The sequence below is a fragment of the Anser anser genome (assembly GCF_964211835.1).
Source record: "Anser anser genome assembly, chromosome: 12".
Taxonomy (NCBI): domain Eukaryota; kingdom Metazoa; phylum Chordata; class Aves; order Anseriformes; family Anatidae; genus Anser; species Anser anser.
This window is the reverse complement of record NC_139733.1, coordinates 21,157,926-21,175,085: the sequence shown is the minus strand read 5'-3', so window position 1 is coordinate 21,175,085 and position 17,160 is coordinate 21,157,926. Positions and strand designations below refer to the sequence as shown.

Below are 17,160 nucleotides of genomic sequence, written 5' to 3'. Positions count from 1 at the left end.
TCCAAATAGTTTTGAAGAATTTGAAGACTTGCCATATTCTGTTTAAAAAACAAAACAACAAAAAAAACCTGTCCAATAGTTTTTTATTGTTCTTTTTTTTACTATTTTTATTTTTAAATACAGATCAAAAGGCCCTACTTAGCATACATAACATTACCATGTTTCCAGCAGCCAGAAGCCACTTAGACAAATCCTTTCAACCATTAAACCTTCTTGCTACTTCTGTTGTGGTTTTGATAGTGTCAGAGCAGGGCAATTGCTGCTGTATTGCAAACCAACCTGGGGAGGGGCTCAAGCAATCCCAGCTGTCTCAGGTAGGGCTGCAGTCACCCCAGAAGTTGACACTAGCTAGTAATGAGCCCAAAGTTTTCAGAGCTCAATACGAAGTGCACAAAGTCCTTGTGTACCTTTCAGGACGCTGTTTTAGGCTAAAAATAACAGAGATAGAATCTGGTCTATAAACCAGACGGCAGATAGAATCTGGAGCATAGGCTGGAAGACAGAAGTGAATTAGCAGGAGTTGGACCAAGGTGTCTCTTGCAAAAACTCTGCTGAGAAATGGCCTGGAAGACACTTTCTCCTCCATTTTCTCTGTAAAAATTGGAGGTACCTTCAGATGATACATGCTTTTTTTTGTAAGAGCTGTCACTGTGCCTTCAGAAGGAGATAGAGCTTTCCAGCTTACTCCTGACTTCTTGTGGCTGTGTCAGTTTTTCTCTCTCTCCTTTAGACAGAGTAGATAAATCCAAGATGTCTTTAGCAACATTTTAAAGTGAATTAGATCAAGGACTAATATGATCTAGACTCTTTCTGCTGTGCTCAAACAGCAACTTGTCCTTGAGCTAGTCCCTACGATCACAGAGGCAAAATTTAAGGACCGAGATGAAACTGTCTTGAACAAAGGAATGTGATTGCATCCCATGAGGTGCTTTATTCAGGCAGTGCCATCTACTGCTTTGAAACTCATCTATTAAACAACCTAAATTGCTGTTTGGCGTTTGTGCTGTGCATTGGATTTTGGTTGCTGCAAAATCTTTGATCATCTTTATGAATCCATAGGCACTCCTCAAGCAAGATTGAGGGTGAGTTCTGCAGGGCTTCTCTGGTAATCATTGCAGAGACAAAACTCCTGGGCCTGAGTCGCTAACTAAAAAGGTCTGCATATAATTAATGGCTCTACTACAGGCATCCCTTGTGGTGTTGTAGAAAGCCCCTACCTAAAGCTACTGCTCACCGTGTTTTTGTAAAACTTCACAGCATTTTTGTGTACTGCCGAGAGTTAGTTACTTTTAAAATCATTGGCTTAATGTTCCTTCAGTCCTGTTAGGCATACTCTGAAATAAAAACAAAGAGCAGTAATTGCAGACTAAGGGCTGGATGAATGCACCTTTGCAGTTTTTGTTTGCTTGTTTTTGATACAGAAATAGGGTATGTCACTTCAGATTTCAGCAGTTATATGGCATTTGTCCTGTGATATTTCTGAAAATCTGTTCTGAAATGGACAGTGGAAAAGTTGGACAACGGAAACCTCAGAGCAAAAATTTATAATAATTCATTTGCATTTTAGTAAAAGTTGAAGTGCACTGTGAGGTTAACGGAGATGCTGGACAAGCTGGCTGGTTGAACGGTACATGGTACAGACATGGGTTAGCAGCCTGATCTTGCATACAGAGGCCTTGAAATCACTCAATATCCTGGACTATCATAACCTGAGGTCCTCAAAACTTGTGTTCCTGGAGCTGTGCTCATTCCCTCCAACGGAGAGACAGCTGTTGGTAGAACAGTTGAACAAAACCAAAAACTACCAAAAAATTTTAGAATATTTTAGGGCAAGAGACTAATATTAAAGAGGGAGATGATAGTCACTCCAGAAAATAATTTTGCAAGTGGCTAGAGAGCAGTAATTATAAGTCCAGGGCATTGCTGATAGAAGTATGCTAATACAGAAAAAAAATATGTAATCTATAGGCAGTATACTTTGATATAGAATAGGTATTTTTTCTGTACTCCTTGTCAATTTAGTTTTATTTTTTGGGGGTGCTGGGGGGAATAAAAGAAAAGGGATCTGCAGGCTTAATGTAAGCATTTTGAGTAGGGTGTACATTTAGCTGCCTTTCTGCTGAGTGTAAAGAAACACAATTAAAAATATTGAGCTTATTGGCCTTTTCCATACCAGACTTATTGAAGAATCAAAATAGACTGCGTCAGCCCATGTTTGTATTCTAGAAAACTCTTTGCTCTGTCGGAGCTGCAGTCTCTGCCTCCTGTATTTGTTGTGTTTAGGCCCCCATTTTACAGCTGGCGAGGTAGTGACTGAGGAGGGCTGTAGACGACCTCATTCCATGGGCTCTGCACTTGGTAATGCTTTGGTAATGCAGGGGGAGAAGGCGGTTCCCAGATGCCTGTACATACATATGCACACACACGTGCACACAGTAGCAACCCAGAAAAAAACAGCCCCCTGGACTTGTCTCTAATTCACTGTGAGGAAAATGAGAGGGAAAGAAACCACTCAGCGATGCTGTTAGTCCTCGTGTTAAAGTACCACATTGATCTCAGTCTCCAGAATAAATGTGAAGGTTTAGTGGGTGTTAATCCTCACAGAATGCACTGCTTCTTAATGATCCTTCCAGCAAAGGTGACCTCTGGAGCTATGAATAATGCTCTGAGTAGAGCCTAAATGGTTCCTATGCTTTCATTTGATCTGCATTTTTCTCTGATGTTGTTTCTCTTTTGCTACATGGCAAGGGTTTTGAAAACTTTCTGTCCTCTGCAGATATCTGGTTCTGACTGGGGGTGGGAAATGCTCAAATCAATACCTGTGAGCTTATCTATAATGGAACTGGGAGCTCTTTCACCCCAGGTCTGAACTGTCAGGCCTGATTGGAGATAATTGGACAAGGAAATTCTAAAAGTATAAGCAAAACTAAACACGAAGGCTTTTATTAAAGTCATTTTTGATACAGCTAGTAGTGTTATCAAGTGGGGTTTCTGTTTTGAAAGCATAGCCAACTGCAACCACTGATGAACAGCCTTAGCTCTCAAGACGGTTGCAATATTCTTAGTGATACTTTTTAATGCCCTCAGAATGGATTTGTGGCTAAGTCTCATATGACCTTTTATTCATAGCACGTATTCTAGCATTTTGGGGGTTATTTTTCTTTTTTTTTTTTCTTTAGGCTTCTGTGTGTTTGCTTTGCTTTTGGTTTGTGTTTAGAAAACAACTGTCTGAGAAAACACCAGTTGTGCGTTTCCAGATTTTTAGAGTTGAATTTGCGGTTGTGGCTTCTTGGATGTGAAGTATCAGATAAGTGGGTTAGTTTTCACATTGATTTCCTTTAAGGGAGAGAGAACTAGAAGAATGGGGTCCAGGAATTACAATGAACTTTCATTACTGCTCCTCACAATTCTGCTAAATGGTCAGTGGATCAATGTCCACCATCTGTGTTATATGGAGGAGAAGCCTACAAAGACATCAGTGGCTGTAAGTATAGGCTGCTAGATGCCACATGATGGGTATCAGCTGGAAGTAGTCATTCAGCTGTGAGAGCGAGCTCAGAAAACCAGGCCAAAATAGAATAATTTACAAAAACTCTCAATTTACAGATCTTAGTGTAGCTGCACACTTGGTTACTCCTTTCAAACATGGCTTTCTGGTGTCTAATTCTTGGCTTATTGTTCAGAGATCATGTTTTGCAAAAGTGCTTTCAGGTGCTACCTATTCCCTCTGCAGACAAGTCTTTGGACTAACAGCCTGGTGCAAGCAGAAAACTATCTCCTGGTGTCACTACCACTCTTTGTGACCCAGGTTTTCCACCACTTTCAAGATGGGAAGTTTTTGCAGCTTCTATAAAACTAGCCAATACTGATTATTTTAAATGCATTTGTCTTTCCTCATCTGTTCTTGCTTCTACAATTCCCCAGTGAGTCTGACATAATTACTTTATTTCTGCAGTGAATGCAGAGTTTTTCCTATATCTCTGCCAAACCAAATGCCAGTAGGTAACGGTCCGTGCTATTCAATGGAGTCTTATAAAATCACTTTGGGCCCTTCTAGTAGATCTTCTTACTATTTCTACATCATATATTTTGCATTTCCTATATTAAACGTCATTATCACCATGTCTTTAAGGAGCTTTTGCTCTAATATTGAAAGTTACTTCTTGAATTAATGAAGAATGGGGGAAGAATGGTGATTCCTGCCAACTTGCATTGATTAGGAAGCTCTGCTCCATTCCTTCCTCAGCAGTTATTCTGCATCCAATTCCACTTCTACCTCAGACCACACAGTTATTTCTTATGTTAGGCTACAAAATTTATTACACAGCTTTTGCCAGATATTCTTCCCCAGTCTTCTCCAGTTTGGCACCAATTTTACATTCATAGATGAAAACAAACCTCCCTTTCTGGGTGGCTAAGGGAAGCTGGGAGAAGGAAGCTGTTCCTGACATAATTCAGCCTTTAATTTCTTGGCTTTTTTGTTAAAATTGCCATTATAGTACATAATACTTCTGTAACTTCATTAGTGTGCAATAGTCAGCCCTGTCTAGCTAACCCGAGACCCCTAGCTGTGCATTCTGCATCAAAACACTAATTGGCCACCTCTCTACATTAAAATTAACAAATGCAAAAAAAAAAAAAAGTGTGGTGAAGCTGAGAACTCTTTGAGATTTTCTGCTGACTTCATGTGGCCTCAGATCAAGTCTACAAGGCAGGGGGGTTGGAACTGTAAGGTCCCTTCCAACCTGAGCCATTCTATGATTTTATAATTCTTAGACTTTCACATCCCCTGAGAAAAACAAAATGTTGCTGCATAAGGGGCAGTTACCTTTAAATAACTTGAAAATCCATTATTTCTTCTTCATTTTTAATTATATAAATGTGTTGGGGGGGGGTAACTTTTGCCTAGTGCAAGAAAACTGAACTCACAAATGCAAATATTAAAGCTAGTGGAAACAGCGAATTACTTTAAAGCTTGGCACCTATATTTACATCTGAATATCTAAATACTAATGACCCCTTAAAGGCCAGTGGGTTTCTTCTTCAAGTTCTGCAGTAAAACTTCATACCCATAATAACCACTTATAGATGTGTTTGCATCTTCGCTTATTTTTATAGGCAGTATTATCATGGAATTATTATTTTTGCCATCCTCTAACTTGCCAAATATCTGGAGTGTAACAGGGTGGGAAGTAGTTATGGATGGTAAGATGGTTTGGGTGCAACTGTGTGTGTCTGTAACAGCCCTGTCTGGAGCCAGGTTCAGGGAAAGCTTTCAAACGTTGCCAGCCTGGAAACACATTGCCTGCCGTGTTGTGACTTGGTGACTGCTACCCACCTTTGCATGTCCCTTGCAAGTTCTGGCAGTTGAACCTTTTTAGAAAACTGCCTCATAGGTGTCTGCTATGCCAACAAAGATGTCCTACTTGGTGATGAACCCAATTCAGTTGGCCAGACGTATCCAGACTCTGGCTTCCTACGTATTTCTGTATTTGGATGACTATATATTAAAATAATAATAATAATTTGCATAAGCAATCTGAAGGAAGATAATGAGTTTTCAATTCTTCATAATTTAGAGGTTAACATTTGCCCAAGAAGTGAAAATGATCTGTAATGATATGCATGAATTGCAGCAAGGAAGGATCCGTCACCAGTAAGACATTCACCCAAGCATCTGCTTACCTTCTCTCCATCTGGAGCACAAGTGCAAGGAAGCAGATAATTGTTGATTAGGGAGACACAGGTTGGAGAATGCTAAAAATGAATCAAACAGGGACAATAACGCATGTTCGCTTGACCAGGTAAATGACTTAGTACTTTAATATCAGCTATAATACTTGGAAATTAAAACCTGTATATGGTACAAAATAATCCCAATTCCTGCAGAGACAAGAGTAGATAAAAGTAGATTAAAAACATAAAATGTATTCACTTTTTCTGTGTCATCTTTGGATCCTTTAAAGACTTTAGTCTCCCTTTTCAGCACATTTCAGCACTTGAAGAAAATGCAGGCCCTAAGCTTTAACATATATCCATTTTCATCTAAGAGGAGAAAACAGACTTCTTTTTAAGAAGACATGTATAGTGTTTATATAAACTACAGCCAGATTAGATTGAACTGTGTTTGCTGTTACAAAAATATACCAAAAACCCTTCAAGTACCACTATCCTTGCAGTACTTATTATTCTGCTTCTTTCATTTTAAGCTTGGCATTGATGTCAGTTATATTAGATCAGTGTACAGAAATAATTAAACTGGTTCTGTACGTTTCTCCAGCTCTATATGTTTATCCATCCAGCTAGTTTCCACAGGATTCATCAGACCAATGTTTGAGCACCTCTAACTTTATCACCAATTGATCTAATTTGAAATAGAAACAGTAGGGAGTCCTTGGTATAACACCTGCTGTTATATTAGGTCTTCCTTTAGGTAGCTAGTATATAAAATCCTCTTATTAAAAACATACATGAAAGAATAGTGGATGGACTTTATAGGTCTGCTTTTACTGCAGAAAATGTAGTTATTTGGAGATCTCAAAAGCGGTAAATCTGTACATATGTTTTTACAGTGCTGATTAAGCATAGATGAATTAAAGCATTTTTTTCTGCATCCTTCCTTATATAACATTTGAAAACATTTTTCATTTTGATTATTTTTTTCTTTTAATTTCAAATGGCAAGCGCGAAACATTCCTCTTCCTATTTGTAGATAAAATTAATAAGAGGAATATCATATTCAGACAACGATTGTCTGTATAAAGTCACTTGCTAGATGCTTTGTATAGAAATACCCTTGTGTTTTGACACGCTGATTTCTTGTTTTCTGACAGCAGTATAATTTGCTTTAAGAATTGTTTCAGTCACTTCCCAAATATTTCTTATGCAGCATCGGATAGAAATAATTGAATTTTGTAAAGTTATACCAACCTTCATTATGGGGAAAAAGAGAGATCTTTATGTAATCCCATCAACTTCCCCCTCAAAGATCAGCTTAATTAAAACTACTCTCTTAAAACAGACCATCGGTTATGATTAGAATGAAATTGTGCAGGTTAGTTTTTGTATCACACATAATAATTTCTCATTGCTGTTGCTTGTAGAATTGTAATAAGAGGTATTGTAATCAAGGCTCAGTCTGGCTTTCCATTTTAAACCCCTAATATATTTCAGGGGTGCATATAAGCCTACAAGGATAAAACTTGCAAAGATGGCAGCTTAGTGAAAGGCTAGTCTCAGCTCAGGAAGGTGATTTTTTTTTTATTTTTTTCATTTATGGCCGTATCAAAATGGTAGGGAAAATCTACAGGAAGTTTGCAATGGATGTCAACCAGCAATGTGTTTGTTCTACTGCTTAGAGATGTTTACAGATTCAGCAGGGCGGATACAAACAGCAAACATTACAAAAAACTGTACAATAAGACAGTTTTGCTTTACTTGGGTCAGACTATTATATTTTTTAAAAGGGATTGAATCGTCTGATTTTCATGGATTCCTTACAATAAGAATATTTAGCCCATTCCCATTCTCAAAATATGCTTTTATTCAAGTGGTTCTTAGCAGTTTAAAGCACATCACAACACACAGCCATTTGTGTAAATCCTTGTATGGATAGTCCTCTCCACCATCCAAATCTTTCTGCATCTTTCCACTGTGCAATGGATTTTATCAGACTATTAAAAATAAATTATGCAGGCTTCATGCCACACAATCAAATCTCTGCTTGTTAAGCATTTACTGCCAGTGATCAACCCTCTTAAATGTCAAAAAGGTTATAGCCTAGCTGTGTTACCTGCATGAAGTAAGAGCTTGTCTTGTGGGCAGCTGTGTAGTTTTACCTGATACAGGACTGCTTAGAATAAAACAATTAGGTGAAACGTTCACTCAGATTGTGATGCTTTTTCCATAACAGGTGCACATGCAACTGCTAGGCAGAGCATGTGCAAGGAGATGATAGGCATTCGTCCCTTTTATAGGCCATTTTATATTCCAGGTCTTTATTCTAGATATCTCCTTTTGGTTTCTATGTTGAGTACTAAAATACAGAGATTCACATCCTTTAACAGTATGTCTTCAACCTACGTCAGTGCTATTCTAAATATATATATATATATTTTTTTTTTCCCCCCCCCCAGATTTTTACATGATTTCATAAAATTTTACATTTTGGAAGAGTCAGCTCTGTACCTGGTATATAAAAAATATTGCAACTCCAATGTGAAGTCACAAAAAGAGTATCACCCACTCTTTAACCCAACTATCTTGATTTGGCTTATACCAATGCAACTAATCCTTGACAAAACCTCTCAGTTCCTCAGTCTCTCTCCACAAGAAAACACGAGAATGATTTAACAAGATCACTTTCCCCATAAAGATCAACATATCACATTTAGTTGTTCCCATCTCCTTAATGCTATTTGTTTCAACTTGCTTATGGCAATTGTTGCACCATTTTTTCTCATCTTGGTGTATAAACTGTATTGAAAAAGCAAACATCTCAAATTAACTTCCCCGTAGCTCATTTTAATTTTTCCTTGTGCTGTGAGAGGGCTGATAACCTAAATCAGCCTGATTGCTGTTTCAGCTAGTAAACAGCATATATTATCCACTACATATTGCTGTTAATAGCTTGTACATAATCCTTGAGGCTATGTATATTCTTCTAATAATTAATTTACTAATACTGTCCTTGTTGAAGCAACAGGAGATGTCTAAAGGTACCAGAAAAAGGTAAAACAAGAGAGTGCACTGTGCAGCCTGTGTACAAAAATCCCTCATTAAGAACACATCAGACTCCTATAATTGAACTCAGGGGAAAATGATCACTCAGGCTATCATTGGGTAAATTTCCTTACTTAAACTCTTGATCTTTATTTGTACTTTCTGATGTCTGCTGAAGAATGAAATTAGGAAGTGTAGAAGTAAAACTATCTCAGGAAAGAGAGCGTGGTTACTGAGGCCTTTCACTAGCAAACCGGTCTTCAGGCAAAGTGATTAGCTGCATGGTTTCAAGCATGGTTTGGGAAGGGCAGAGATGTTATTAATAGTAGCAGTAGTTGTACACACAGAAGGAGAAGCAAAGATTTCAAAAGAAAAGCACTTGGAGGTCATAATTCTCCAGTGCTGTCCTGGTGGTAACATGCGAGGCCTTGCCCAGCAGCTCCTCGGGCGGCCTCCTGTGTCCCGCCTTGCTCCAGCAACACCCCTGGTAGGCCCTGGGCAGGGTAGGCCACATCCCCTTACAGAGCCACGTGGGCATACAAGAGAAACGCTTGTTGTTACTGCCAGGACTGAATTTACTCTTTTATTTCTAGTAATAAATGTCTGTAATTTGGATCTGCGGTTGAAACCTTGTCCTGGAAAAGGTCAGTACCGTGGAGGTCATTACTGTCACAACAAAGGGAGTCCCATAAGCCTGGAGTCTTCAGCCAGCAATATTGATGAGTGTCCTCTGTTGCTGTGATGGATACCACAGAATTTTCACACATGGGCGCCAAGCAGCGCACCCTTTCAGTCACTGGAAGCTGTTCATCTCTTGGCTGCTCAGACCCGACTTCTGCCGACACTAATAGAAAATTAGAACCAAATAACTGGAAGTGGCATTCAATCTGTTATTCTCAACACTGCTAAAGACAGAAATAGTAATGCTGCTATTTAGTGCTGGGGGGAGAATGGACAAAGTTTAAAACCCAGATTGATAGTAATGATGAGCTAGAGAACAATTAGCTGTTTGTGAGAGCTCATAATGCTGGTGTAGAAGTTGTTGGGCTATTCACCACAACCTAGAATATGAAATAACAGAAGGAGGAAGGAAATGTGTCGGTGTTATTATTGTGTTCATGGAATTGGACTCATTATCCTTTACTGGTTTCTGAGGAGCAAGTCTGTTTAAATATCAGACCTGTGTCCAGGTCAGCAATTAGCACAGTGCAGGACTGAAAGATGGTAAAGCATCTCATTAAGGATGCGCAATACGGTCTTTTGTGAGTACAGTGTGTGACAGAGCTGCAGCTGCAGCTAAACAAAGAGGACGTTTACATATGGAATCACATTGTTCAAGAAGTGCTCGCCATGAATAGGTTTTATCATTCTCAATCCCACAGGGAAAAAAAAGCCTCCAAATGTGTCTATTGACACTGGCGTGAAAAGCGTGGTGTTTGAAATCAAATCCATTTGGCTTGATTTCCAGCCAGCTGAGTTATGTCTCTCACAGGACTTGACAAGGATGGCTCTTCCCCTTTCATGAGCTCCCAGGCTCAGGTTGTCTGAAGCTGACCTAGCCCCAGAATAAAATAGACCACTCTTGCAGTACTTTGCTTTAGGCCCATCTGTCTATGGCTTTGGCTGTAGGACATCAAATGCATCAGCAACCCGGCAGTGCTTGCTCTCCTCTGCTATGAGTACTCCAGAGAGGTGTTGGTTGAACAGAGGTGGTCATCAGCCATGATGGAAAACCTCAGTGCAGACCACGTCTGCTGGCTTTAGGGTCTGTCCACCGATGAAGAGCTGCCAGCTGTGCGTTTGCACACCAGCGACTTCTGAGTATGAAACAAGACTGACAGAGGGTCCCTGGATTGTCAGGATTTGACCCAACTTATGTTACTGACAAATCAGGAGTTATCAAGGTCAAAATAGCGAAGGAAAATTATAACTCTCCTATACTGCCTACATTTTCCAAATCTCAGATCATTGCCTTTCAGGATTGTTGAAAATGCTGTGGTCTTAGAGAGGTCAAGACCACTTGTGAAATGCTGATTAATAAATTGATTAGTTGGCTGATTAGATGTGAGATTTAGATGTGGATTACATTTAAGTAGCAGTAGCAGTTAAGAGAAATTTATAGCACACACTAAGTATCTCAGTTATAGTATCTAATGATATTTCAGTAATAAACCCTTCCTTTCAGGTGTTAGTCCTCACCATTATAACCAAAGTTTAATCAAAGGATTAAAGACACTTTCTTTTTGGTTTATAAGCTTCAATTCTTTTTCCCTCTGGAAACCTTAAAAAGAACTGCAAGAAAATATAAATCTTAGGACAGGAAATTAAGCACCCATTTTAATTCCAATAAAATTACTGAGAAGATTTCACAGTCTTTATACATGAGCATATCAAAACACCTTGTAAATGTATTTATCTTCACAACATCCTAAGAAATAGGGATCTGGTGCTTGTAGAAGAAATCTGTGGGAGAAGAAAAGCATGAATCTGAATCTTCAGGAAAATGGCTTGTTTCTTGACCTTGGGGTTGTTTTTTTCCAGTCGAACCTGAAGTGTGCTTTAAACTACAATGTCCCTAACCAGTCCCACTGCCCTGGAAAAGACCACTTACAAAGTCAGTGGCCATATTGCCTATGGAAAGACTCTGGGTTGAGGTCTTTAGGAAGCTTTTTTTCAAAGTAACATGGGCAAAGTGTAACCAGACAATGAACCATCAACCTTCAGCTGCCTGTTGAATGCTTTCCCATAATGTTTTTTGTAGAGCTACAGTCACAGTATGTATTTCATATGTCTGCTGTGTGCCCAGTGATTATTTCCTTCTACATGAAGATTAGGAGCTACTTAAAATACTTGATGAATATTGAACACAATACAGAGTAAAAGTTATAAGAGGTTACCAGTAAACAAATTCCTATAGACATTCAAGAGATGATTTAGGTGTAATCTTGTTTTTACTCTAGCTAAGCATCATTTCCCTCTCAATAATGTTAAATAATGTATATGCACATCAAAACGTCTATTCTAATGTGGAATAATCATCTTGTTAGTGTAAATGGTGCACAGTGCTGATTTTTGAGGACCCTGGTAGATGAAAATCCATTTCAATTCTTTTATCCAAATGCAAATCTAAATTTCTCTTTCTAATGTTGTAGTATCATATAACTTTGTCACTTACCACTAAGTGCTATGGTACGCACTAAGGGATGCTTTCTTCTTTACCTGAAATTGTAAGTGCCACCTATGTTTGTGGTTGGTGGGTTTTGTTGTTGTTTGTTTTAATTTCACTTCTGCTACGGGTCTTTTTCTAAATAAATAATTCATGGCTCTGAATGTAGTTACTGAAAAATTCTGCAGTAGCATTCAATCCCCTCTATATCTTAAAGGAGATGTTTGATCTTTAGAAGGATTTATATCTTGAGAGAACTACAGCAGTATTTAATTATTTCTGCTTAAAATCAAGCAAACTTCATATACAACATTTTTTGCTAACCTCAGTGGATTTACTTTTAATAGCATAAAGGAAGTGTGGATCATGATAAGAATTTAAAATTCTTCCATTTCAATCCTTTTTTGACCAGCTTGTCTTCTGTAATCTTTTGTAAAGTGTTCCAAAGCATTCTTTCAGTTTCTTCTGTAATATAGCAAAGATTGAATTTTACTCAGGTTACAAGGAATTTGAACCATATTCTCATAGGTACTACGTTTCTGGTTGCTGTTCGTGGCAGTAGTAACAAAAAATATTTCAATGTTGGAAGATATAGCCCATTTTCTATTAGATTACATACAATGCATTATCCAGAGCATAGTTTATCCATCATTTACTTTGTACAATGGTAACTGAAGAATATTCAAATTTATCAAACAATTTATGCACGAATTAGTCTTGAGAATATAATTTCTACTGTCATAATTGAATGCCTGCCCTAGAAAATTAAGAGTTCATTGATTCCTTTCAGTGAAATCCCGGTTCTGTCGACATTGAAGGCAAAGTTTCTCAGTTTCTCCATCTGTATACCTAAGTTGAAATTCTCTTCGTGTGGTGGTTAAGGAGGGAAAAGAAAAAAAAAAAAAAGGCAACACCCTCACATATTGACTATTGTGGAATTGTACAATCATGATGTTGCCAATGATTTTAAAGATCTTGTCTTCTGTCTTTTAAAATAAGTAATAAATACCAATATACCAATGTAGTGATTGTAGATGTCATTAGTAGTTTAAGTGCATGTGGGAACAAAGCCAGAATAATGTGACTTGGGATTGATTCATTATATTCTTTTCTTTGTAAAAATGTTTGATTCCTTTTTATATTATTCCCAGTAATCAGAATATAAACAGGTACAATACATTCCAAAAATCCAATTCTCAAGGACCTCAAAAGCTGCTTCGTTCTTTCTGCTTGCTCATTTCTTTTCAAATAAACCTTCCAAAAAAAAAGCGTTCAAAGAGACCAAAAAATCAGTAGCATTTTGTTTCATACAAAGGAAGAAAACAAAAACAGACTGCAAGCGCAGATTTCCTTCTGCTTTCATTCTTCCTTTGTTTTGCTTTAGCTCTTTAAATGCACCTTTTCCTGGGGGGGGAAAAAATCTATATTGTCCAATTGTCTTTCCATTAAAATCTGAAACAAACTCCTACAGCTTTATAGAGGACCAAGATCAAGGTAGGCATATTTGTTCATGTATTGATCACTCCTGCGGGATATCATGCCTTTTCTCTGGGCTGATAATCTACCATCGTTTTCTGATCTGGTGATTTCTACTCTTTGGAAGTTGTATGGCAGGAAGAGATTGCTGCTTTTTGTCTATGTAATTGCTTTGAAGATTTAGGGCTAGATTTTAATCTCAGAAGGGCAATATATCTCAGAGAATCTTAGAAGAAGGAAAAAAAAAGTTGCTAATGTGTATGCAGGCAGGATTGCAGCAGCATTTTCCATGTAACAAACAATGCACGACACGTACCAGAGATTAGGATCTGGCAGTTGTGAAATTTAGAGGGAAAACCCCACAGAGAGCTGTTACGAATTTCACTGCCATTGGTCATAATCTCCCATATAATAATTGTAACGCTTCTTTAATATTTCTATTCAGGGATCTGTAAGCACTTCCACATTTAAGTCCAGGTTTTACACTTGGGAGTGTAAAAGTATGTGTATACTTTTCTTCCTCCCTCATAAAGTGGAAAATTTATTATCCTTTTCTCACAGAGCAACACGAGTCCCAGTGCTCACACAATGCCATGACACCACCTACATCTGAATAAAGCAGGAAATTAGTGGCCAGGAATTTTTTGAAGACCTTCATGATACATTATAACAAAATCCAGAAAAGTGCCCATATCCATAATTCTGAGAGAGGATGTTTTAATCCCAGCAATCATTTTTTTCCCATTTACTTAAATTTAACCATCCTCAGAAGTCAAAAATTGCTTGGGCATGAGTGCATCAGTGAGAGTTTGTCCTACCGTGTCTGTTTACTAGCAAAGGATGCCTCTCGCTACCATGAGCTGAACCCCCCAGAAGATGGGAAATATGGGGCATGGGAGGTGGTAGCAATATCCCAGTGTCACAGGAGAGCTGAGGCATGGAGAACACAACTGACTTGACAAAGGTCATGCAGCAGAACTGCCTAATGCACAAACATCTTTTGTTTTCCTCCTCTGGTACAGGGCTTGGGGTCCCCCTCAGGCTTTCCCAGGCTGCAGCACATGCAGAGATGGGCTTAAAGAATCTGAGGGAAAACAATACTCATAGCAAAAATCCTTAAACTTATAGTTGTGATTCCTCAAAAACAGGATATCTGGCTTCCCCACTGCCCAGTTAATAGCATAATAACTTTGGAGTCACTGGAAAGATTTGTGAGCGTACATTTGAATTTACATTTTCTGTTCAGATTTTCTCCACTCTTACGGTCATTACACAGAAAATTACTTTTCTTGGAGTGCTTATTGTCATGATCTGTCAACAAAATATGCTACCTTGTTTTTTCTACTGATTACATATTCAGTCAATTGTATGCGTTCTGGGTAACATGCCCCTAATGTCCTGCCCAGGCTGACATGAAGTCCCTCAGGTTTGTGGTTCTTCGTTGCAATGGATCACAACCTGTTTTTTTTTCTTCATTTTTTTCCCCTCAAAACATTTATATTTTCTATGGATAGGAGTTATTACAACTAGCATTTTAATTCTAGCTTTGGCATGTTGAGGAGAGATGGGTCTTGTGTAGGTAGGCAGTGGATGACATTGTTTTCCTGGCATAGCTGAGTTTCTTCTGTCTTGAAGCATTCTATGTATGTACATAATATAATTATCACCAACTTGGTTAAAACAGGAAGCACAACTGGAGTTGAGGCCCTGTGACAGCTTTCATATGTTTCAGGAGACCTCTCCAGCAGCCAAGTTCCCTGTAAGACTACCACATATTCCACCTCTGTGGCCGTGCTCCACCTGGAAGGATGTGCTGACAGCATCACCAATTTCTTCAAGACGAGCAAACCTTTTAGTTGTGTTTGGTCCAGTGACCAGATTCACCCATGTTATCACACTGCGTGTAAAATTGGGAACCCAGTGAAAAACTAGATTTGATGCAACCCATAATGTTAACAAGCCTGAGGAAATTTGATAAAAAAAATAATTTAGAGGTTTTAGTGTGAATACTAAAGCTGGTGGGTTGTGCTTTTTTTTTTTTTCTTTCCAATTGTTGCTTCTCAAAACAGAGTGTGTTTGAAGATCTGAAACTTTTCATTTGAGGAAAAAGTTGCCTTCTTGTTCTTTTCCTCATGCTGTGTTGACATGTTTTCATCAGCTACATCGTATTACCTCTTCTACATTAAAGGCTAATCACAGACTTGGAGTCTGCAGTTACCAGCTACAAATAGAAAGATTTCTCCCTGTGAGACCACAGCATTCCTCAAGCAATTTTCCACCTTTATACAGGGTTTTTTTGTTTTGTTTCATGAGGGTTTTTTTGTTGTTTGTTTCTTACCATCTGCCTTGCAATTAAGTTATTTAAAATCACCCACATCAAAGAAGTGTTCTGATTCTCTACAAATAGACCTTACCACTGCACTGCAGAAGTGACAAAAATAATCTACCCAGTTCCATAGCTCATTATGATGAAATAAATATTTTTTCCTGGTATTTCACATTGACAATTGCAATACCAAATCATGCACACGTAAAAGCGTATTTTCTTATTGTCTAAATAAAACCATTCCTCTTTGAATAAAACCCAGTTAGACAATGAAAATCAAATCAGCAGCACCCATCTTCTTTTTATGCATACATAAAAGATGTAAAGTTTATGGAGATTTTGATTTTTCTTGTGCTTTTACAACATGTTGTTGAATTCATTCCCCTGTATGAAAATCATGATGATATGATCCAATACCTATATTACATTCATATTTTTAATGTAAAAATGTATGTGTGACTTAGTGCTATTTCTAGTCTTTAGGTTTTATGGAGTGTGGAGAACAGGTAGAGTTGAAGAAAGGGATGGAAGATTAAGGCTGAAGAGCAGACTTAAGAACCGCTGAGACAGCTAGTACTTCACATTAATTGTTATTGTAAGAGTGTTGTAGGGATGAGCTTTACAAAGGATACAGTATTTAAACAACAAGGTTATACTGAATGTAAAGGCAAAGGAAAAAAAAATGGATTAGAGAAGCCATTTAAAATAAATGGCAGCTCTGGCATTTTTCCCACTTCTATTTTTTTTTTTTCACTTTGCAGTAATAGTGGTAAAGAAAAGGAGAAAGAAGGCAAAACACTTGAAAGAAAATTTCTGTCGGGAGGAATGCAATTATAGTGGAATGAGAAGACATTCAGGAAAAAGAAATGTGTAAAATCCAGCGTCTCAGGAGAAATATTTGCAAAGGTGAAAATGTGCATAATGGTTTCCTTGACATGACAATGAAGAACCTATACAAAAAGTGACCAGAGGCTGCAAGTAATTGGAGGTAACATTTCATTGCCCAGATGGGTGATTACCTTTGTGCTGCTCAGAGTGGCCTCCCCAAACAATCTGAAACCAAGCTGAGAAAATAGGATTTTCTGTTGTCTTCTTCCTTGACCTCTGCTGTCAACTTAACAAGAAAGTAAATTAATCATTGTGTGTTTGCCTTATTCAACGAGTAATGCCTGCCTTTGACATGTTTTGTTTTATTTCCACAGCTAGTTGTTCAAAGTCTTAAAAAAAAAAAAAAATAAAATCAGGGATTTTGCACGTTGCATTTCTCTTGTTGGAGCCCAATGAGTGATCTGAGCCATGCTCTTCAAGCTGCCCCATCGCAGAGGCAGGGAGTGGAAAAGGGAATGGCTGTGAAAAGCAGCGTTCAACCATTAGGTGGTCCCCAGGGATTTCAAAGCAGGTCTGTCCATAGGCCACTCTTAAACTGGCTTTGAACTGAGAAGCAAACCCACAAAATACTTGCTAGCCTGTT

The 17,160-nt window shown here is 38.2% G+C and overlaps 1 long non-coding RNA gene across 6 annotated transcripts in view; it reads left to right on the top strand.

Moving 5' to 3' along the window:
- LOC310880019 overlaps positions 1–17,160 on the top strand; it is a 42,481-nt gene that overhangs the window by 5,237 nt on the left and 20,084 nt on the right. For all 6 annotated transcript variants that reach the window (XR_014571327.1, XR_014571328.1, XR_014571329.1 and 3 more), the window contains exon 2: positions 16,451–16,677. This is a non-coding gene — a long non-coding RNA (uncharacterized lncRNA). The remainder of the gene's footprint in view (positions 1–16,450; positions 16,678–17,160) is intronic.